The sequence below is a fragment of the Elephas maximus genome, chromosome 23 (genome assembly GCF_024166365.1).
Source record: "Elephas maximus indicus isolate mEleMax1 chromosome 23, mEleMax1 primary haplotype, whole genome shotgun sequence".
NCBI lineage: Eukaryota > Metazoa > Chordata > Mammalia > Proboscidea > Elephantidae > Elephas > Elephas maximus.
The window spans coordinates 70,140,803-70,166,402 of NC_064841.1; positions in this window are offsets into that span (position 1 = coordinate 70,140,803).

A 25,600-nucleotide genomic window follows, 5' to 3' on the forward strand; every position below is an offset into this window, starting at 1 on the left:
TTTCAAAGAGAAGCGTTTATTGGATGATTCTTTCTCTCCCATTTATGCTGAATGTATGAAACGGAAATAACTTGTAGATTTTAGCTCATCTGTCTTAAGATCCAGAGAGGCCACACTGAAGAATCTACACTTGAGGAATAGCACCTCAGGTGCCTCACCCATATGCGGACCTGACTGAGAAGACCACGTCTTGGCCTATGAACCTGCGCTTGATGTCATAGCCGGGTGATAGGCTGGAGGTAGGTGTGTGAGAATAAATCAAATGTAGAAAGGATGTGAATTATTGTGGAAAAAGGATGGACTTTGGAGGACGGTTTGCATAAGTGATGAGAGTAATCCCTCCCAACCCTGCTGTCGTGCCCCTTTGCAATGTAACCTCCTTACTTCTGCAGCGAAGGCGTGCACATTATGGTGCCGTGCCAGTTTTGCGATTTCATTTGTTCAGTACAACACAGAGGAAATGGTGACCCAAACTTGAGCCTCAAAAGGCCTTGCAGATTTTATATCACATTCTCAGAACACAGTGCTACCTTGTGAGGAAAGAAAAGACCACCTGAGGCAGAGAGGAACCATCTTGAGGTCGCTCAAACAGTCCGTCTCAAGTCAAGGTGAAGATGGTTATAGTCACATGACTGGCGCATGGCATGGCCAGCAGAATCCCCACAACAGCCCAGCCCAAATTGCTGATCTACAAACCTGCAATCCTTGCAGTTTAAGTATATACAACAGGTAGTTTGTTTAAAGACATTGTTAGAAAACAATAAAAACTATTTAGAGGAGTTGCATTACTCCTGTTGCCCTGGGGGTAGTCAGGGCTAGGTTGCGATTTTAGGAAGTCTCCCATCCTTCTTACTTACCTAAAGCAGCTTTCATGCACTCAGTCAGGCCTTTCCTTTTTTATTCTAGAGGGGGGAAAAGCACCAGCATTACCCAGCATGTCAATACTGGCTGACACTCGGGGGAAAAGAGGTTTAGTTCTCACCTAGCAAGAGAACTAGGCAAAATTCAGAAAACCACAGGCTTGATCAGATCATATTCAGATGAATGCTAAATGAGAGCAGCCCCTGAGAATTTGAGTGGGAGGCAGCAGGGTGTTAATGGGGAAGGAAGAACACCAGGAGAAAAGGCTGCACCTGTCTACCTCATGAATACAGTAGGAGTTCTTTCTGGATCCCAGGTAATTTTATAAAGAGGTTTCTACCTCTGTAATTCTAGAAAATTCACTCAGTTTTATGTCTTCATTTATTTTACTCATTAGGTTTTTCCCAGGCATTAATACATATATTAAATAGAGAAGCAGATATAATATTTCTCTTTAGTTTTGCATGAGAGCACACCAAATATATTCCACAAGTAATTTTGAAGTAGACTCTGGGTGAGATTAACTACCCTAGACTTGGGAAAACTCATGCCTCCTGGTCTCTAAACTGCATAATTCTTTCTCACCATATTTTTTCCTCGTAGGATATGAAGGCATTTCATTTCCCTTTCATCTGAAACAGCTTTGCTAGTAAACTAAGATTCCCCTGAGCAACCTCTGGAGTGGCTTTTTATTTATAGCGGGTAAAGAAATAGCTAAAAACACTATCCATGACAAATGATAACAATTATGTCCACTTTTCTCCGTTGAGATTTACAATATATATTCAGTTCTGACTGCTTGCATCTTGGGGATATATGTGAAATTGCCTAGGTCTACATTTTGTTCCAAAATTGTGACCCCCATCATGTCAGCTGCTCACCAGTTGGCTACCTGAGTGCCTAGTTATTCTAAAAATCTAGGACCCATTTATTCTAGGAGGGACATTATTCCCTGTACATCATCCAGATTGTCAAGATTACCTGAAATGATCTCATAGCAAAGCTGAAGGCTTTATCCTGTGGAACTGGAGAGAGCATCCTTCTAATGATCTCAGTCTCTCATGACCTTCAGAGAAAAACAAGCAAACAAAAAAACCTCCAGATAATCACGTGGCATGTCATAATTCAAGCAGCAGGAGAAAAAGAAAATTATAATGAAGCACATGTATAATACTCAGCATGTTTTTTTTTTTTTTTTATGGGTGTGTTATATATTCTCCAGATCAAATTTATTCTTCTAAAGGCATGACTATCACGTATAAGGAGACCTGGTGGCACAGTGGTTAAGAGCTCATCTGCAATTCGAATCCACCAGTTGCTCCTTGGAAACGTTGTGGGGAAGCTCTACTCTGTGCTATAGGATTGCTACGAGTCAGAATCGACCCAACAGCAAATGAGTATTTTTTGCATCACAGAAAATAAAATCGAACTAAGAGTAGACTCTGTCAGGAATATTACATACATTATTTATTAATTACCTCTATAAATCTGTAAAGTAGATATTCCATCTAGTAAGAGCAATGTCAGAATTTAGAGAGGTCAAAACAAGTTGCCCAAGCCCATCCTGCTGGGCTTTGAACCTAAGTTTCCTTGCCTCTTTGGCTCACAATATCATTCTCTGTTCACCAGATTAATTCCTGATCATTTCACCTATAAGCACTATAGTTTATATCATGCACTATGCTTAATTATATAAACCTTATATGTGATATCAAAAACCTGAAACCAAACCCGTTGCTGTTGAGTCAATTCCAACTCATACTTACCCTGTAGGGTAGAGTAGAACTGCCCCATAGGGTCCCCAAGGAACTGCTGGTGGATTTGAACTGCTGACCTTTTGATTAGCAGCTGTATCTCTTAACCACTATGCCACCAGGGTTTGCCCACCCAGGGTAACACGTGTTATTCTCTATAGCATTTGTCCCTCAAATTGAAACTATCTATGAACAAGGGCAAGTGTGGTAGGCAGAATTCCAAGATGGCCGAAAGATCCCCTCTTCTGGTGTGCAAACCCTGTATAATCTCCTCCCCTCGGCTGTGGAAGATACCTGTGAGTATAGCGGCATGTCATTCCCTGGATTGGTTCTGTTTGTTTGTTTCTAATTTTAGCGAAATATGTGTCACAAAGCATTTCAACCATTTTTATGTGTACAATTCAGTGACATTAATTGCATTCACAACGTTATGCAACAACTGCTACTATTTGCTTCCAAACTGATTAAATTATTTTTTTGAAAAAATGATGGGATAGTTCACCTGATTACATCACCTTATATAAGACTCCATTGTTGCTGCCATGTTGTGAGAGGGTAACAGCAGAGCCCTGGGTGCTCTGCCTCACTGAGCAGTTTCTTTTAGTCCTGTCCAGCCCACTGTCCTTCAAGCACCAGACCGAAAAAAAAAAAAAAAAACCACCAAACCCATTGCCGACGTGTCAATTTCAACTCGTAGAAACTGTATAGGACAGAGTAGAACTGCCCCGTAGAGTTTCCAAGGAACCCCTGGTGGATTCCAACTGCTGACATTTTGGTTAGCAGTCATAGCTCTTAATCACTGCACCGCCAGAGCTCAAGCATGGTAATGTGTTAATTAAAAATTGAAGAGCTTGGGTTGTATTTTTAGCTGATATTACAGTAAAGTTACCTAAAAGAGGAATGTCAGATTTTTGGACAAGGGGGCAATTTCATTGCTTGCCATAGGCGCCATTTTCCGCAGACACACATCTGTCCCTACCAGGTTAGTAGAAACTGTTCAGTGGCACCAAGCACCCAAGGCTGGTCCAATACCAGCCATAACCTAGTGACACCCTCATGAGAATCAATCCCCAACTGACACTTTGATTTCAGCCTGGTGAAATACAGAGCAGCTGATCAAGCTAATTTGAGCCCAAATACCTAACTCACAGTGTGAGATAATCATTTTTTCTTTTGTTTTGAGGCAGTAAGTTTGTGTTGGTTTGTTGCTCAGCAATAGAAAACGAATACAGTAAATTTTCTTCCTTCCTCCCTCCGTTCTTCCCTACCTCCTTTCTTTCTTTCCTTCCTCCTTTCTTATTTTTTTAAAAAACACATATAGTGTATAGAAAAATGACAGCATACTATCAACCACTTGATGTTCGAAACTCTTGTGTTTTCAACCACTTTTTATCTAGTAACTGTCGCTCAGAATGGAAATCTCCTTATAAAAATCAAAGAAATTTGTGATTTTCATAAATTGATACTTTTTTTTTATTGGAGAATACTTTGTAGACCTATTTAAATCCACAATTTGTCCTTGTCCTTGTTTTCATACTCACACCTTGAAGGGACTATGACTATGTGTGGGGCAGGCAAGCGTTTTGGATACACTATGTCACCAGTTCTCTGTGAAAAGGAGTTGCCATTGGTAATTTGCAGCAGCAGAAGGTGGAAGTCTGTGTCTGAAAAGACAGGGGTGGAGTGAAGGAAGAGAGAAAAAGGAAAGAACCATGCAAGTGAAAAGCTTTAAAGTTGGATCTGAAAGTTTCAGATTCCAGGACTAAATTATTCTTAGGTCTATTAGCTTGAGTAAGGAAGGTTTTCTAAGGACATTGTTTTCATACCAGCAACCTCAGCATACCATCTGCATCACACAGATAAAATTATACAGGAGGAATGTGTGTCTAGGGAGCAATGAACTATTTCTTTTGATGCTGGTTGAGCTCGAAATGGATTTCAGAAAATGCGGTCCTATTCCTTACTTTACAATTAGAAATAATTTATAGATAGTGATTAAAAATACTCAAAAATCACCTTTTAATTGCTATCTACTTCTTCCAAAATACCTAAAATATTCCAACTGAATTCTATGTCTCTAACATCCCCTTCAATACCCTTTCAATATATGTCATGAGTAAAATGAGATAATTACTAGCATGCACCCTAGAGAATATTTTCTGAAACAATTTTTTTCGAGTTTTCTGTGTTTTGCTACCGAGGCTCACACCTGCAGATGAAAACAGAAGGAAATTGCTGTCTTGATATTACTACTGAATGTTGTGAGCAGTTTAGATCAACGTTTATATACTGAGCTGTTTAATTCTCTCAAGGGAAAGAGTTTTCCCAGTGGCGAACTTTCAAAACTAAACCTCGGCAACCCAAGACTTTTTCAAACAAACGTAGAAAGTTTATAAGATTATTTTTCAAATACCTTAACACTCATATGGAAATAATGAATAAATTTTTAGGATAACTGCTCAGGCAAGGATTATGGTCTAAAGCTTATAGTGTGTTCTATATTTAGAAAACATTTAAAAAGCAGGTATCATACTGTAGGAAATATCTTCTTTAGCCAATACATTCCTAACATGTGTGTAATCTTCATGTGTAAATTAATACTATTTTTTTCTATCCACAAATGCCTATCATACAGTTTTTTTCCTTTGTTGCTTGTTTATCTTTGGTTTTCTGCAATCATTCATAATGACGTATCAAATTTGTATATTACTTAAAAATATTATTACAGCTACTGTCCCAATTGGAAAACTGAAACTCAGCATAGTGAAATAAATGATACATCATATAAGACCTAAGGGGGCCCTGGTGGCACAGTGGTTAAGAGCTACAGCTGCTAACAAAAAGGTCGGCTGTTCGAATCCACCAGCCGCTCCTTGGAAATGTTATGAGACAGTTCTGCTCTGTCCTATACAGTCACTATGAGTCAGAATTGACTTGATGGCAATGGGTTTGTTTGTTCATTTTAATAAGAGGTAAGGGAATAGAGATAAAAAGTTAAATAATTGGTTTGATCTCAGTTGTAATTAAAAGGCACTATTGTTGCTTAAGATTATTGTATTTTTAAGTTGGAAGGACTTTAGCCAAGTACGTTATTTTTTCAAGAACATTTAATAAAAAAAAGAGGTTTGAAGAAAAGGTACATTTCAGGGATTTCAGGAACATAAGCATTGAAGAGGCTAGATATATGTGAAAAAGGCACTATTGAAAATTAATTAAAAAAGGCATCTTTAGAGATTTTATTGAACAGCTTCCTGACATTCTGACAGTTCTTCTGTAGCAGTTCAGTCTAAGATTTCCATGCAATATTGTTCATTTAGCATAAAAATAATTGTCAAGAGGCACAATTCTGGGAGTGCACACTCAGCTGCTAACCGGAAGGATGGAGGTCTGATTCCACCCAGGGGGCCCCTGGGAGAAAGGCCTCAAGGTGATCTAGTTCCGAAAAAACAGCTACTGAAAATTCTGTGAAACACATCTGAGATACACGCAGTCTCCCTGAGTCAGACGTGACCCTTCGGCAACTGTACTCTGCATTCTTTTATATTTAATAGGTCTTTTAATCCTTAGGAAGAACCTGTGAAGTACGTACAGTTGTCCCTCGGGATCCACAGGAAGGGCTCCAGGACCCTGCCACGCTGACCAAAATTGGCGGATCCTGAAGTCCCTGACATAAAATCATGTAGTATTTACGTATAACCTAAGCGCATCCTCCCGTACACTTTAATAATCGCTAGATTACTTATAATATCTAATACTACGTAAATAATATGTAAATTGTTGTTATACTCTATTTTTTAGGGAATAATGACAAGGAAAAACAGTCTGTTTTTCTTTTTTTTAATACTTTTGATAAGCAGTTGGCTGTATCCTTGGTTCAGCCAACTTCAGTATTATCACCCATATTTTTACAGACAAGGAAACTGAGGGACAGAGAGCTTCGTAATATGGCTGAGATCTCACAGCTAGTAAGCAATGACGCCAGTATTTTAATTTAGGCAGGCTGACCTCTTTGCTTATTGTTTTAACCACTAAACTCTCTCTTTTATAGGTTAAACCATATAAAATTGCAAATATTCAGTTATTTTGACCTACAAAACCAACAGTTTCCAATGTTTCAAATTGTTATTACTAGAACTATTCTGACCATCATTTTTCAATATGTGCACTATCATTTTCAATGCAATGCAATATTATAACCAACATTTTCAATATAATGTAAATTTTTTTTTTAATGTAAAGCTCCCAATTAATATACCTATATAAATGTTTTTTTTTTTTTTTTTTATATTGTAGTGGAGCTCTGTTGGAGCAGTGGTTAAGTGATATGGCTGCTAACCAAAAGGTTGACAGTTCAAATCCACCAGCTGCTAAATCTACTCTCTCCTCCAGGGTCGCAGGGGGTCAGGATCAACTCAACAGCAATGGGTTTGTTTTTTGGTTTTATATACTGCAGGACTTAATCTTGAAGCAGAGACAATATTATATTATTTGTATTAATTTGTAGAATGTCTGTTATGGGTAACGACGTTAGTCAATTCAAGTATAAATAAGCTATTAGTTAGGCTTATTGCTTTTATGTCCTGTAGGGTCTTCGGTTGATGGGTGTGTGCTTAGACCCTTTGGTCTAATCATTCCTCCTTGCGGTCTATGCGAGTAAAGACCAAGATTAGTGTAGATTTAAATTTGAACATAATATGAATATATGTTGTCAGACTTTGAACTGGTTCCTAGCCCAGCTGATTTTTTTTAACTCTATTTATAATTGCGTGTTAATAATTTGCCCAAGCTTTTTAAACAGAATTAGAAACTTTTAGAAGAATTATCCTCAAATACCCTCTTCTATACAAATACTGTATCAGTCAGTAGCTGTTAATATGTATCTTTTGGGGCTTCATATATTTTGGTATATTTTTCTTAAACTAGTCTAGGATGATGAAACATTTTTGGAATTGTAAGGAAGTGGTTTTTGAAGTGTTTAATATTAAAATTTAACTTAGTTTTAATTTAATTAATGTACTTTTATTTAAGTAATATAATTAAAACAATCCACTAGTGAAATTGTACACTATGAACGTTATTTGCTTATTTTTGTGCGTGCATCTGACACTTTCTTATAGTACATTCCAAACTAAGAAACACCAATGTCAGATAAAACAGCATTTTGAAGAAAATGTAATTTTCTAAACTTTAACTTGGTTATTATTGATTGCATTGAAATAATATTTTATTCAGATAAAAAACATGCTGTAACTTTTTTGTCTGGACGCCCCTAAACTGCAAGGCAGCAGACAAGTGGTAGAGCTGGTTAGTGTGCTGAACTCTGGGCAATGAAGCAGGGAAGTCAGCAGTCAGCACAGAGTCCAAAATGTCATTGTGCCATTTTAATACGTGCATTTAAGAAGAAATAACTGTGTTATTCTAAGCTACAATCCAAGGACATAACTCATGGTTTTTAATATATTTTAATAATCATATCATCATTTAATGTTACACAAAAAACGAACTTCTAGTAAGTGAATTACAGAATCAGCAACGGATAGAGAGAAGAATTTGTATTAGTTCATGTGAGATATTCTTATAATGCTGTGATCCCCAATGACATACCTGTGAAACATGTAATGTGTGGCTTGAACACGTAAGCCAATTGGTAAACAACCTAATACTGACAACTTCTCAGGTATAAACAACTTCTAAGTGTATAAGCAACTGCCTTGTTGTATATAACTGCTTTGCTAAGATACGATGTGAGGTAGCCCTTCATTTATCGTTGTTGTTGTTGGGTGCCCTCGAGACCTTTCCGATTCATATTGACCCCATGTGACAGAGTACAAGTGTGCTAAAGGGTTTCCTAGGCTGTAATCTTTATGGAAGTAATTTGCCAGGGTTTTTTTTTTTTTTTTTCCATAGACCTCAGAATCTTTCTCCCATGGGTTCTAACATCCAACCTTTTCCATTAATAATTGAGTGCTTAACTATTGTGCCACCAGGGCTCGTTTTACTTATGTTAGATGTCTGGACTGCACACCCCTGATTACGAACCTAGGATATGATTTACCCTGCTTCAATCTGAGCTGGTGATGCCCCTTTCCCCACCATAAAACCCTTGTGCAAGACCAGAGGGACTAAACCACATAAAAACCCTGGCTTTTGCTCCTCTCACAAGAGGAGGTAGTAGCAGAATGACTGTCAATCAAGTCTCTGACCCTATGCAAAGACTGAGATTTCAGCCTAGAAAATCCTATGGAGCGGTTCCAGTCTCTTGTATAGGCTTGCAATGAGGAGGAATTGACTCAATGGCCCACAATAACAAGAAGCTGATACCCAATCATTGCACTTTCCCTGTCCTACTCTTTTCCTTGTGTTTAATAAAATTGCTTCTTGTCTCCAATCCATTCATTCTCTCCTGTCTATCATAAAAGAATTTTAGAACTTATTCTATTTTCTCATGCTTATCCTCTTTATTTTTTCAAGTTTAAAGTTGACTTTTCAATATATGCATGGTACCCAAATAAAAAACACACCCGTTGCTGTCGAGTGGATTCCGATGCATAGCACGTGGTAGAAGGCCGTAAATCTTGATGAAAGAAAATTTGAAGAAAAATAAGAGAAGGTATTTCATGTAATAATTAAACCTATTATTAAAATCTGAAGGGACTAAAAACAGAACTATTTGGTGTTGTATTTTTTATTATAAGACAGTTTTCTCCCTCCTCAATGTCAGTGCCTTGTCTCTCACTGAACAGTTGTGTTATGTTGACCCTGTTATTAAGAAATCTAACCCCCTTCCTACACAGCAGATGGATTCACTCTATAGTGAGGCTGTAGTCATTCTGTGCTGGGGAGAAGATACTGTCCAGAACTACTCTATTCTCTGTGACTCACTGTAGACCTTCCAAACTGCAAATTCTCTCTCAATACTGTGAATATCATTCTTGTAAGATATAACCCAGGCTTCTTGTATGTGTGTGGGAGTGTCAAAGCCCTCTGCAAACAGAGGTCCCTAGTAAAACATCTTTAATAGCAGAAGAAAAGACATCAGACTGACCTAAGGCATCCATTTAACTCGAGCTGCCATTTCACTGGTCTCAATGGGATCTGTCAGAAAGCTGTAAGGCAAGTGGGTCTGCCTGTCACTTTATAACAGTCTGAAGGAAATGAACTTCTCAGAAATTGAGCTCAACTACTGATCATTTTTGATTTATTCTTTGCTGTGGCAGGCCAGGTCTATGCACTACTACTGTCTTCATCTGTACGATTTCATCAGGGTGCTTAGTCAAAGGGAAGGAAGAACCCAAGTGCTGGATCACAACTCCTCCAAGTGCTATCATAATTGTGTTAAAAAGAAAAACACACACCGCAATATTTCTCTTTAGATACTAAAAGTGGATTCTGCATGGCTGTATTCATTATTTTATTTTAACACATCAATGCGATTTTGATTTACTGGACCAGCATGACCGGGAGGAGGTTATCCAGAAACCAGGGTGCCATTGTACTATGTGCCAAACTAAATGAAATGCTGATCGCCATGGAAAAGAGAAAGTTTATGGTTGGGAATAGATATAATAATCTAGTTTTTTTTTTTTTTTTTTAACTTGCTACTGCATGGAGGGGGAAAAAGGATTTTTAAGTTGCTTGTATCTATTCCCTTAATTCTAACAACAGCTAAAAAAAAAAAATCTAATAAAATATATTTTGAGAAAAAACTGTCAAGAAATGCAATTCTAGACACACAGCCTCTTCTTATAACTGAACATGGTACTTTCAGTTACTGACTCCTTAATTATACTTATTTTGTTGGCTGTATATACAAAATATATTTCATTTATCCTTTCTCTCTACAACCAAAGCCAAACTCATTCCTGTCAGGTCAGTTGCTACTCATAGCGACCGTACAGGACTGCTCCATAGGATTTCCAAGGTGTGGCTGATGGATTTGAACTGCTGAGTTTTTGGTTAGCCATCAAACTCCTAACCACTGTGCTACCAGGGCTCCTTCCTTTTTTCAAAGTACACTAAACCCTATATATTACTTTCTTTATGGATATATGTTAGTTTGTATTTGTATTTGAATACTGTAATTTGAAGGATTTATGAAGACAGCAAGGGGGCTTGCCCCTACAATAAATATTAGAGAATTGCTGTGCTCTTTGTGTGTTTGCAACTAATGTGGTGTTTTAATTCCGGCAGAGACTTTTAATGTGTTTAAGTTAGTGTTCACTTGTGTTAAATATTTTCAGAATTAATTGCACTCTCACACTTCCAACTGCTCCCTTTCTTACCTCTGTTTACAACTATTTATGTATTTTCTCCTGTGATTTTCCAACTAGCTGAAAGTTGATTTTGACAGTCATTAACAGCCAATGAGAGCGTCCATTTATTCTGGCTAGTGTACCTGATGAGTCACGCTGAATCCTTGAATAGCATCTCACCTACAGGGATTCTTGGCTATTTTGGTCATAGTTCATATTTCAGAGATTTCCTCTTATATTACAGTTGATCTATCTTAGAAGTTTAGATGTGCTAGCTGTACCTAGCTTAAGAAGACTTATTGTGGTGGAGCCACATTGGTAAATATCAGATGATTTAAAATATGACATGTGACGTTTATAAAGAGGATAAATGCAAAAAAGAAACAACACTGGTCTCCAGAACCCTGGTTCAAGGTGCCTACAATCTGGCATCCTAAGAAGACACGTGGCTAAATAATCAGAAAGGTTGGCTCTTTGGCACTTGTGCGAATGTCCACCTCCATGTCCCGTGGGAGTAGAGAAAGTGGAGCACGAGTCTGGCTGCAGCGCAATTGGCTGTCCCTCTCTGGATGTCCTTGGAACAGATGCTGTGCTTGCTGGGCTGTGCTTTATTCTGCACAGTCCCTAGAAAACCAATGTCACACAAAAATGCACAAGAGAAGGTTGATGATATGAAGCGGTTAGAGAGCATGTTCAAAATACTAGAACATATATATACATATATTTTTTATTGTTGTTACTGAAGCAGGTGCTATTAACAGATCTCTTTTCCTTTAATTAATGGATTCTTTCTGAAATATACCAGTAATAATCACAGGAATTATATATAACTATCATTCAGAGTATGTAACAATATATTACTAATATAAAATAGATGCTTAAATAATATCTGTTTTACATATTATGTATAATTATTTACATAATATGTAATTTACATAATTTATGAAATATATAATTTACATACTTTTTATGTAATTATTAGAATATAGAAATATTTTATATGTAATATCAGTTCCTAAGCAATTACAAATCAACGTTTGGATATGTTATTCATTTTCATACACAAACTACCCATCATCTAACATTAGTCTACTACTGTTTCAAGCTCTTTGAATTGTAGATAGAACAGAAACAGGCCCTACTTTGTAGAAACTTAATCAAGGTGAGGAAGCAGAACTTAGCAAAAAACCTTGTAGACAATATTGGAGGTAGGAAAATGCATCAAGGATGAAGGAAAATGGAATGATGTCCCAATCTCAAAGGTAGCCAGGATTTTTTTTTTTTTTCCAATAAGTCCTTTTTGAAAAAATAAATTTTAGAAACTATTAGGCATGGATGATTTGAAACGGGGCTTAGTCATTTTATCCTTTTGAAATTGTGAAATAGCGATTAGTCAACGTGGTAACAAGTGCTTCACTCTACTCTTTTAGTTCATTCTCTTAAGAAAAATGCAAGCAAGAAAAAATAACTTTGAACAAAAGAGTTAACATTTCCCATAACCTTCCTGTAAGAACTTGAAAATTGGTGTCACAAATATGACTTTATGAGAAAGAGAAGGGGGGAACCAAACAAACAAATAAAAGAATAAATAAAAGTGGTAATAATTTTGAGTTAGCAGTGGCAGCAATAGTGATGATACCATGCAGAGCATAAGAAATTGAGAGAATTCAGCAACTTACAAAACTGTGGAGAAGAAATTTCTAATATCCTGTAACCTCTGCGAGTTGAGCTCCTCTTTCTCTTCCCTTTTTACTGTAAAAGATGAACCCTGGAGTTTTTTTTTTTTTTTCAGTTTGAACTCTGCCAAAAAATTCCCTCAAGTTTTTTATATGAAAACTCATGGAATTTTCCAGACTATCAGAGACTGGAGCCCTGGTGGTACAGTGGTTAAGAGGTCTCTGCTAATCAAAAGATCAACAGCTCAAATCTACCATCCACTCCTTGGAAACCCTGTGGGGCAGTTCTAGTCTCTCCTACAGGGTTGCTGTGTGAGTCAGAATTGACTTAATGTTAACAGGTTTGGTAGCGGAGGCTATTCCTGATGTTTATAAAAATAAGACACTTTGATCAGAGAAATAACATCATATTAAATTACTTTATTATATTCACATGAGGGATGAAAGTATCAAAAAATCCACGGTCTGTGTAACTCTTGAAGAAAATATGTTCATACTTCTGTTCATATGTTATCCAATTTGTTCATTTCCAGGACCATTAATATAGTCTAATAAAACTCATACTCGTTAAAGTGTAGGTGCCAATCTTATTGTTTATTATTTTAATAAGTTGTAATGAAACTTGTTAAGTGATTTTAATTAGCAGTATAAAAATATCAATATTTTATTTAGTTAGAAAAGCCTTCATATTTTCTCATTACTTTTGAACACAGATAAAGAAAGGTAAAAATGATAAATTTCAGACATTCAATTCTGTAGTTTTTCCTCAAATCAGCACTTAAGATAAATTTGCATGGGTTTGAAAACAGCGTATTATTTTTGCCTATGAATTTATATCCAAGTTCTTAGATTCTATTTGGTTCTTTTACAGTTCCAATCACATATTAATCACCTTAATGCAGATGTCACCATTTGGGAAAAAATACCATGTGGAAGAAATCAAGTGTTGGTCACCTCGAACTATTTCCTCCTTAATGTTTCAAGTTTCCCGTCAATCTAGGTTCATCATATCTTCCTGGAAATTTAAGTCTAATCATCCCAGCCTCCACTTGGTCCCAACAGCTTGATATATATGAGTTTGGGGAAGATTCATTCAACTGCAAATCACACAGAGAGTAAGTCAGATTCTTACGCCAGCCTGATACCAAAATTCATGTGTTTTCCACAATTTGGAGCCCCTCAATATTTAAATGGTTTTACTCAACATTTTGAAAAGTAGACAGATTTAAGAGAACACATTTTAAAGTTCACCTGATGCTGTAAATTGTAAAGATGATAATCAATTTAAGTGTTGTAGCTGCACCTTTTTCCTAGAAATCCTTAGTAACTGATAAACCCCAGAACCCAGTGCCATCGAGTCAATTCCGACTCGTAGTAACTGATGGATTAACTTAAAAAAAAAATTGTGAAAACTTTATAAATTAAATTTAAATTATCTAATTAGAAAAAGTCAGCATGGTATTGTTGTCCTTAGGCGCCATAGAGTCAGCTCTCCCAGCAGCCCAATATATAAAGTAGTACAAAAAGTTGCCTGAGCCTCACAATAGTGCGTATGTTTGAGACCATTGCCACAGCCACTGTGTCAATCCATCTTGTTGAAGACCTTCCTCTTTTTCACTGACCATCTACTTTACCAAGCACAATGTCCTTGTCTAGAGATTGCACCCTCCAAAGTAAGCAAGACAAGTCTTACCATCCTTGCTTCTAAGGAGCATTTGACTGTACTTCCTCCAAAATAGATTTGTTTGTTCTTCTGGCAGTCCTTGGTATATTCAATATTATTTGCCAGCACCATAATTCAAATACATCAGTTCTTCAATCTTCCTTATTCTTTGTCCAGCTTCCCAATGTATTTGAGGTTATGGAAAATACCATGGCTTAGATCAGGCGTACGTTGGTCATCAAAAAGACATCTTTGCTTTTTAACACTTTAAAGAGGTCTTTTGCAGCAGATTTGTCCAACGCAATATGTCATTTGATTTCTTGACTGCTGCTTCCATGGGTGCTGATTGTGGCTACAAGAAAAACGAAATCACTAACTTCATTATTTTCTCTGTTTGTAGTGATGTTGTTTATTTGTACACTTGTGACGATTTTTGTCTTAATTTTGTTGAGGTGTAATCCATACTGAAGGCTGTAGTCTTTGATCTTCATCAGTAAGGGCTTCAAGTCCTCCTCACTTTAGGCAAACAAGGCTGTGTCTTATGCATATCACAGGTTGTTAATAAGTCTTCCTGCAATCTTGATGCCACATTCTTTTTCATGTAGTCCATCTTCTCTGATGATTTGCTCAGCATACACATTGAATAAGTATGGTTAAAAGATGCAACCCTGAAGTGCACATTTACTGAATTTGAACCACACAATATTCCCTTGTTCTGTTAGAATGGCTACCTCTTGAACTATGTACAGGTTCCACATGAGCACAATTAGGTGTTCTGGAATTCCCATTCTTTGTAATGTTTTATGGTCCATACAGTCAAATGCCTTTGACTAGTCCATAAAACAAAGTAAACGTCTTTCTGATATTCTCTTCTTTCAGCCAAAATCCATCTGACATCCACAATGATGTCCTTCGTTCCATGTACGCTTCTGAATCTGGCTTGAAGTTCTGGAATTTCACTGTTGATGAAAGGCTGAAACCATTTTTGAATGATCTTCAGTAAAATTTTGCTTGTGTGTGGTATTAATGATATTGTTCAATAATATCTGCGTTCTGTTGGATCACCTTTCTTTGATATGGGCACAAATGTGGATCTCTTGTAGCTGGTTGGCCAGTTAGGTGTGTTGCAAATTGCTTGGTATAGATGAGTGAGCACTTCCAGCATTGCATCTGTTTATTGAAGCATCTTAATTGTTATTCTGTCACTTCCTAGGGCTTTATTTTTTGCCAATGCCTTCAGTGCACCTTGGACTTCTTCCTTCAGTACCATTGGTCCTTGATCATATGTTGCCTCCTGAAATCGGTGAGTGTCGAACAATTCTTTTTGGTATAGTGATTCTATGTATTCCTTCCATTGCCTTTGGATGCTTCCTACCTCATTCAATTTTTTGCCCATAGAATTCTTTAATATTCCAAGTCAAGGCTTGAATTCTTTCTCACTTCTTTCAGCTTGAGAAATGCTTAGCATGTTCTTCTCTTTTGGTTTTCTAATTCCAGGTCTTTACAGATTTCATTATAATATTTTATCTTGTCTTCTGGAGAAATCTCCTGTTCAGCTCTTTTACTTCATCATTTCTGTTTTCTTTAGCTACTCTGAGCTCAAGGATAAGTTTCAGAGTCTCTCCTAACATCCATTTTTGTCTTTTTTTTTTTTTTCCCCTGTCTTTTTAATGACCCTTTGCTTCCTTCATATATTATGTCATCCCACAACTCTTCTGGATTTCTGTCATTAGTGTTTAGTGCATCACATCTATTCTTGAGATGGTCCCTAAATTCAGACAACATATATTCAAGGTTGTACTTTGGCTCTCAACAAAAAAAAAGAAAAGAAAACCCTTGCCATCCAGTCTTTTCCAACTCATAGTGATCCTATAGGACAGAGTAGAACTGCCCCTTAGGGTTTCCAGGGAGCATCTGGTGGATTCGAATCACCTCCATTTTGCTTAGCAGCCATAGCTATTAACCACTGCACCACCAAGACTCTCATGGACTTCTTTTAATTTTCCTCAGCTTCAACTAAATCTTATATTTCAGCAATTGATGCCCTGTTCCACAATTGTTCCTTGGCCTTTTCAAGACTGGTGATAATGAGCTTCTTTATTATATTTGCCCACAGATGTAGTTAATTTGATTTCTGTGTATCTTATCCAGAAAGGTCCACATGTATAGTTTTGTTTGTGTGTTTAAAAAAAGATATTATGGATGAATACGTCTTTGGTCTTGGAGAATTCTATCACGCAATCTCTGACATTGTTTCTATCACCGTATTTTCTAACTGCTGACCCTTCTTTGTTTCCAACTTTTGTGTTCCCACCATCAGTAATTATCACTGCATCTGCTCACAGTACGTGACTCTGCTGGTATTTGAAATGCTGGTGGCATAGCTTCCAGCCTCAAAGCAACATAAAAGCCACCACAGTATGTTGGCAAAGAATGCTATCACTATGAAATAAACATCATCATCCCACATAAAGTAAATTAATTTACTTGTTATCTAGTTTTTTGCATCTATTTATCACACACACACAAAAATCCTTGCCATTGAGTCAATTCCTATTCATAGTGACCCCATGGGACAGGGTAGAACTGCCTCATAGGATTTCTAAGGAGTGGCTGGTGGATTAGAACTGCCAATCTCTTGGTTAGCAGCCTTAGCTCTTAACCACTGTGCCACCAGGGCTCCACTTATCATACTAAGCAGAATTCTTTAGTGAAAAATAGAGACAAATCACTCCTTCTAGCAACACAAGCAAAAATAAGTGAACTAACCAAACAAAAGCAAAAGTCTATTTTGATCCCCCTCTCAAATTTGATTGAACAAGGGAATTAAATAATTACTTCAAATCTTTGATTTTCCTTGGGAAAGTTAAGTGTGTCTCCTTTGTGTTCATACAACACAGACATATATGTCTATTACATATATGTATATGTCTATTATATTCCTTATCACATGACTCTAACTACCATATATTGCTTAATCAAAGATAAGCTTTTTATTTGATAAAATAAAAAAGTCTTTTACTACAACATATCCATGATTATTCTTTTATGAACCACAAAGTTGGGAGGGAATGACATCAGCCTAGGATAACCTCAGTCTAGTCTAGCTTTAGATATCATAAAACGAATGAAATATATTTTAAATATGTAGTTTTTTTTCTTTTTTTTTTTTCCTTACCTAATAAAATGGAAACCCTCGTGGCATAGTGGTTAAGTGCTATGGCTGCTAACCAAAAGGTCAGCAGTTTAAATCCTCCAGGAGCTCCTTGGAAACTCTATGGGGCAGTTCTACTCTGACCTGTAGGGTCACTATGAGTCCGAATCGACTCGACGGCAGTGGGTTTGGTTTTTTTTTAATGCACAAAATATTTTAATTAGATGTTTAATCTTTTTAAATTTATCCTGACTTTTCCTAAAAAATCTTTTTAAAAACTTTTCTCTCTGGGACAATAGCAGGTGGCTTTATATTTGGCTTTGTCTTACAAGCAAATATGTGGCATTTATTACTTGACTGAATATTGGAGAAAACCCTGGTGTGTGTAGTGATTAAGTGCTATGGCTGCTAACCAAGAGGTTGGCAGTTAGAATCCAGCAGGTGCTCCTTGGAAACTCTATGGGGCAGTTCTACTCTGTCCTATAGGGTTGCTACGAGTTGGAATTGACTCCATGGCAGTGGGTTTGCTTTTTGGGTTGAATATTGGAATATTTATTTTTGTATCCTTGGCACTAGACATGTGACCAGAGCTCTCAGTAGAAATCTGTTAAATGTAAAGTGCTGAAAACAATGCATGAATGGGTGAACAGATAGCTGGATGAATGGGAAGAAGAAGGGAGGGAGGGAGGGAGGGAGGAAAACATGTAAGTATTCCAAGAAAGTCATTAAATGAAATATGTTGAGATAACTGAACCATGTCAACTCTATAACTTGAATATTTATTTGTGTTATTTAACCATTCAGGTTTTGTATACTAAACAGTTGTTTTCTTTACTCTTCAAGAAGTATGGAATTTTAGCTATTCCATTTTTAATGGTATCGTGGAAAGTTTTCGTTCTCTCAGATTAAACGCAAGCATTAAAGGTCATCTTTTCTTTGAGTTTCATTATCCTCTCTATCAAATGTCTTTAGATGTCATTGCAGCGAATTACATTTTATCCTCTATCCCTTTATCTCTGTGGAACACACTAGAAGATGGGTGAAAATAACTCAGATTTGGAGCTATTTACCTTATGTTTTAAAGATCTTATTCCATAAGATAAACCCTTTTCTTTCTTATTTTGCCCATATAATAGTCATCATGAACTCTTGCTCAGAGGTCACCCACTGACCCTGCCACATTTTGTCCAGTTAACTGACATATTGAGTCTGGATCGTTTGTGAAGTTAACACTTTTTGGATGGGTCTTTGCCAGTTGCCATTGAGCTCCATTACATGTATGGGTATCTGTATCTTCCTCCCACATTTCTCTTGGAAGCCTGTCTTCCTGAGTCACACCTAAGATATGAGTCTCTTGCACATACCTTTCAAAATTGAAGCCAGGACCGTGGAGATATTTGAATTGTGCTCTGATTGTAACAAGGAAACACAGAGAGCCAGAACTTGTTTTCAAAGGATCAGCAAGGTGAAGGCTTATTCCTGTTCCTCAATTTTCTTGGTAGAGACAGGATATTTAAGATTTTATGACCCATCTTTAGCTAGATCACATGTGTTTTTGTTTTTCTTGAGCAGAGCTCAGCAAAATGTTCATTACTGAGTCATGAGGCATGTTTGCCAAAACGTCTTTCTTTTTTTTTTTTTTTTTTCTTCCCACCTGGACTGAGTTTTAAAGAAGCCTGGGAAGAATTATGGTTTAAAATTGAGGTTATATCTAAATTGGTGGTTTAAGCTAAAATCCTATTCAAAGCCTATCTAAAGTGGATTTTTCATAACCAAGGCCTTCAACCGATGCCATTTTTCTCTGAAAACATGGAAAAGAAAATCTTATTTCCTACTTGCATATAAGATACAAATATATAAATTAAAACTAAGGATATATTTATGAGACATAATATTAAACCCTAAAACATGAATTTCATAGAGTAGTGCAAATGAGAAGCCCTGGTATTGCTGTAGTTAAACGCTTACTGCTAACAGAAAGGTCAGCAGCCCAAACCCACCAGCTGCTGCATGGGAGAAAGATGTGGCAGTCTGCTTCTGTAAAGATTATAGCCTTGGAAACCCTAGGGAAAGTTCTACTCTGTCCTATACGTTTGCTAGGAGACAGAATCAACTCTAAGGTACACAACAGCTACATTGCATATGACGGTTGGCTTAAAAAAGGATAAGCTACTATTTTACGTTAGTTATAGAATGAGTAGCCCTTGGGCAGTGCAAATGGTTAAGGTGCTGACTGCTAACAGAAAAGTTAGAGGTTCAAATCAGCCCTCGGGTACCTAAGAAGAACGGCCTGGTGACCTACTTCTGAAAAATTGTACATGGTTCTACTTTGACACACAGGGCAACTGGTTTTTACAATACTCATTAGATGATAGTTCATATGTCAGCTAATCTCTCTCATTTTAATTTCTTTGTATGCACAATACAGTTTTGAACTAGTTGATCTAGAAATAAATACAACCTGCAGAAAATACAAACTGAATTTCCTGGAGTATATTCAAAACCATTTTGAATTATGTCATTTAAACAATCTTACTGCAATGGTCTTGTCCATGTTATTAATTTGTTCAGCAAAATTTATGCATAAATATTGACCTGGTAAACAATTCTAAAACCTCACAGCTTCACAATTGCTCATATACCACCTAATGGATATAAGTAGTTTTATTTCAATACCCTCCTTTGTAAGTAAGGAAACAAGCATTATGAAGTTTAAGGCTCCTGGAGACCTGAAATGAGTTAAGGGGAAGCCCATGAGGATTCATTAGCCATCTTCCCAGGATCTCAGTGCCTAGATTCCTCTATAGAGGTTGCCTTTGCTGCAAAGAACTAACTAACATCATTACTTTGAGTGCTGTGGAGATTCTATTGTCCCTCGGTGTGAACAGAGGATTGCTGAGTGTTTTCTTTTCTTTAACATAATGTCTTGGCAGTATAGGGTACAGACCTGAAAACATTTATGTCCATAATACTTCAAGCCTCATCTTTCTTACAAGCAAAAGTTAAATTTTACAACTTTGTGTGACTAATTCCCACTGTTTGAGTAAGTACTGGTTTAGGTGATCAAGATCAAAACGAGTTTGATATAACGCATAGTCATTCTTAAAGCTCACAAAAAAAGATAACTAAATTCATAGCCAGTACATCAGTTTCGTTAGAATGTGTTTGCATTAAAAAAAAAAAAAAGAATCAGAGTGGCATTAATATCAAATTTGTTATAACCATACTGTAATAGCTCATGGACACTATTTCCGAAGAAATATAGAATACAAACATTGAACTATTTTCAAAAGAAACCATATGCTACCAAGTAAAGAACGATACTGTGTAAATATTTTATTAATTTCTTGTGGCTTCAGACCTCTTCTATAAAACAGTGGTACTTGCATTATATTCATCCACAAAGATCTTCTGAGCATTTATTTCAAAAACTACACAAGAGTGAGAAAGTACACTAGCTGCATCTTTATCAAGGCACTATGCTCGGCTTTGAGGAAACGCTCTAGGTGGCTGAAGTGAGAATTAATACTGCCATTTTCCTGAGGCACACATGTTTTTATATTCCCCTTCAAAGCTTTCAATGGTGGTAAATTCTTCCCAGACTTGTAATATAATTGGTTGCTTCAATTTTAGGAATTTCAAAGGCATATAAGCCCTTCATACTGTGCTGATGAGAAAGAGTCTGAAATGGAGCTACTTGGCTTGTTTAAATTTATGGAAAAAAATAATAAATGCAAATATGGACATATTTTAATTTTCTTCTACCTTAAGTGTAAAGTACAATAACATAATTGATAATATTCTGTTAAACAGCTGAAGGTGTTTTTTGAATGTCAATACAATTTTACTTGAAGCATTCATGAGCATCTCTACTTTGACAAAGACACCCTGGAAAAATTGCTTTATAAAGAACAAAGAAGCTCCTCTCAGTGTTTAATACCCTCAGTGAAATCATGATGTTAATTATTTACTCTACTTAGAATAGCCTTTTGATACTCAAGTTTACCTCCCACAGATTTTTTATAATATTCATAATGGCATCAAAAACAAAGAGGTAACCATGTAAAGGAGAATCATATTATATTGCCTTTGAAAAAGTAAAGATATTTATGGAGAACATGGAATTAATTATCCAAATAATGTAGAAGGAAAGGTTTTGGTTATATCAGTTTGTAGGTTAAATGATTTTTGTCAATATTTAAAACTCATTTATCTTCCTTGATGTCATATTTGGAAATCCTGGTGGCGTAGTGGTTAAGTGCTACAACTGCTAACCCAAAGGTTGGCAGTTCGAATCCACCAGGTGCTCCTTGGAAACTGTATGGGGCAGTTCTACTCTGTCCTATACGGTTGCTATGTGTCAAAATTGACTCAAAGGCAATGGGTTTGGTTTGGTTTTTTTGGGGTGTCGTATTTATCATGAATATTGATGTCTATTGGTTAAAAAATATACACCACTTCTTCTACCTTGATTTTTTTTTTAATACATTCTTCTAAAGGATGTTTTTTAATGAGTAAAAGTAGGGAGAGAAGCTTGGATGAAGAAGAGAAAAAATATTCCCCCTGCTGCTTCTTTTACCTGGAAAGTCCTCCACTCTCTTTCAAGTCTTGTTTGTGACGTTTTTCAAAATCAGCATATAGTTTATGGGAATGTCTGATTATTTCCACACTACTCTGTTTTCTTCTCTGTTCAGGTCCTCGTCCACCCTAATATACTTAACTTTTATTATTTTATTGTATACTTGTTCATTAATTCTGGTTTAGTTCTAAACTAGACTATAAAATTCAAGAAGTCAGGTACTCAATATTTTATTCCTTTGCCTCTCATATTTTCTTTCACTGTCTAGTTCTTAATGACTTATCCCTGAATTCTCTTCTTTTCCCATTAGCATATTCTCTTTGGTCATTAAAAAAAAATAGAGGTTATTTAATAAGTCAGTTATTTTACAGTTGTTGCTGTTATGTGTCATCGAGTAGGTTCTGGCTCATAGAGACCCTACAGGACAGAGTAGAACTGTCCCATAGGGTTTCCACGGAGCGGCTGGTAGATTGGAACTGCTGAGCTCTTAACCACTATGCCATCAGGGCTCCATTTTACAGTAGGTATAATAATTAATAGCAAAGTGATAGTCATTAAAAAAATCATTTTTATCCTTCTTTAATTATCTTTCATCATTAATAATAATATCATTCCTAACACTTTCTGGACTTGACTTCTGGTCACTTGATTTCAAACTATCGATTTCCTCTTTTGAAGAGTTGTAAGATATTATTTAAAATATACTAAATATGACTTGTGTTTTTGGATGTCACAGTATACATATTTCTGTCGGTACTTTTGGTAGTTCAGCATTTACCAGGGCACTTTAAGTACACATTGCATGGCAAAGAATTTGGAGAGTGTAGAAATATGTAAAGAAGAAAATAGAATTGTTCGAAATTAGCATTCTGACGAATACTTTTTCTATTTTTTAAGACATGGGTACCTTATCCTAACCAAGGCAATGTGCGGCACACTAGTATGTTCTGATCAGTCTCCCTCATGTGTCTTTGGTGCTTTCCCCCATGACTTACGTACCTGGTGACAAAGCTAAGATTCTCACATCAACAGCATTACTGGGCATTGCTGGCTGTGGGGTCATGTCCAGGAAGAGCAAATTTTAACATGTGTTAAATCTGAATCCCTCCTGTTGAAGGATGCAATTAATATTTTCAACAGTGTTTTCATAATGACCCCTTTTTTTTGACCAAGTTGGTAACTGCATTCACAATTTGAACTCGAGCATAAAAATTTACTACTATTTTCTCAGTAACCATGAGCAACTATCTGCTTCCATCCACTTGTACTCAACAAAAGTTTTTTTTTTTTTACCTCAAAAGAGTTAAAAAGATAACCCTAGTTATTATCATGAAAAAGATATATATATATATTTTTTTTTCCAATCATGGCAAATTGTTTAAAGTATTCCTAAAACACAATGGTTGATTTTCTCACATTTAAAATATAATCTTGTTTAAGAAGAAGAAAAAAAAAAAAATCCTGAATGCTTATACACACGAATAGATAAAATTGAATGTTCAGATATTGTGGTTTCTCTAGCTTGCTATCTTATTAGATAAGATTGTGTAACTTGGCTCTTTTGGCCCAACAAATCACCATCAGGATTTTTGCACTTTAGGGAAGAAAAGGAAATCGAGAACTCAGAGAAGTATTTCTTGACGAGGAGAAGAAAATAAGAAGAAGAAAAAAATTTTTTCTTCTGTTCTCATCCTAATATGAAAACTAGTAAGTCAAAGTAACTCAGGTCTGAGAAATTATGTAAGATGATTGGTCAGTATCTTTAAAAAACATGTTTCTCATAAGCAGATTCATTCAAGGATAATAAATTGCACAGTTTACTTTTAAAACTTATCCATTTTTAATTAATGTTAGTTACTATACATACTGTATAGTTTTTTTTTGTATTGTAATTTCTTTAGAGCAGTTTGACTATAATTGGACTGAACTTTTTAACATAAGATGTTAATTAAAAAAATTTTATTATTAGTGTTTTCAATGATGAAGTACAAGTTAAACAAGACAGTTGGATCATTTTCTTTCTTACTTAGTGATCAGCCCACTATTTTGTATTATGTGAAATTCCTCAGTATCTGTCAATGTAGAGTGTTTTATACAATTTCTCAGGAAAAAAATAATTATTCTCCTTCAGTTATGAAAACCAATCAAATAGTAACGAGTCAAATTAATGTCAAAAGAAAGACAAAGAAAACAAATGTGCAGGTATTTTCCCTCAGGCTTTTTTGTATTGATCAAACACGTTTCATAGTGTTGCAAATACCTAACTATTTCCTAACGTTCTGAAGCAGCAGAATAATATGGACAGGTAAATAAAATATATTTTTTTAAATGCACACATTGAGACAAATAAGTAATATAGGAAGAAAAACAGTGTCCTCACCTATTATCAGAGTTAAGTTTGGCAAAAACTAACAAATATATGTTTGGAAAATTAACTGAGAGTTTGGAGAAGAATATACCCGCCAATCTTGTGTTGAAAATGCATACTTGCCTATGCTATTTCCTGACATTTTGTCCAGTTTTTCTAAAAAGTATGACCTGGTACGTTTTTGTTTTCAGTGGACAGTCTAATAAATTGTCTCAATGACTGAAAATCTCATCATGTCCTACTCTCCCAAGGTCACAATAAATATACTCATTGGCATCACTTGTAGTTACTTCTACGAGAGTCAACCATTAATTATTCTCTTAACATGTATGACACTGCCTGGGTATCGACTACAGCCCCTGCCCATGGGAAAATTACCAACAAACTCTGGTCTGCTAGTTCTTGGTCAGGGAAGACATTTTTGTCTTCATACCTCCATCCCCAACAGTGCCCAATCCTCCACTGCTTATTTGTTTTTGTTGGTTGCCTTTGAGTTAGCTACCACTCCTCATCACCCCGTTACAACACAAGGAAACATCACCTGGTTCTGCACCATGTTTAGGACCGTTGATATGCTCAACTGTAGTCATGGGCACTGTGTATTTTGAATATCTTCCTACTTAGGGGACTCGTTCTCCAGCACTACACTGGACAATACTATGTTGTAATCTATAGAGTTTTCACTGGCTAATTTTTTCGTAACTAGATCTCCAGTATATCACTTCCTAGTCTGCCTTAGCCTGGAACCTCTGCTGTAACCTGTCTACCATGAGTGAACCTGCTGGTATTTGAAATATTGTGACATAGCTTCTAGCATAATAGCAACATGCAAGCCACCACAGCACAACAAACTGATAGGTAGTAGATTCTCTACTCGGGGGAGAATAGACACTTGACGTTTCTAGGATCTGACACTAGTTCTGCTTAGGAAGTAGGTTGGTAAACAGTTCCACATTCAAGGAAAACTCAGTGCACATACTGACAGTAATCTGATTTCAGGCTAACTTAAATCTTGATTATAACCACTATCCAATAGAGCTTTATAGCTTTGTGTAGAGCTCTGCCTACCTATGCCTGCCCCCTGATTTATTTATTAATTTTTACTGTAGGTTAGAGGACAGTCACTATCCCATTTTATTCCCATTTTTGTTAGGAAATCTCCATTACTATTTCCCTTTCTCTCCAATGTATTCCATTTTCTTTTCAACTGTTTTTTTTCCCAAGGGCATTTAATTTTACTTGTCCTAAACTTCCTGTCCAGCTATGGTCTCATCACCCGAGGGCAAGGGCTAT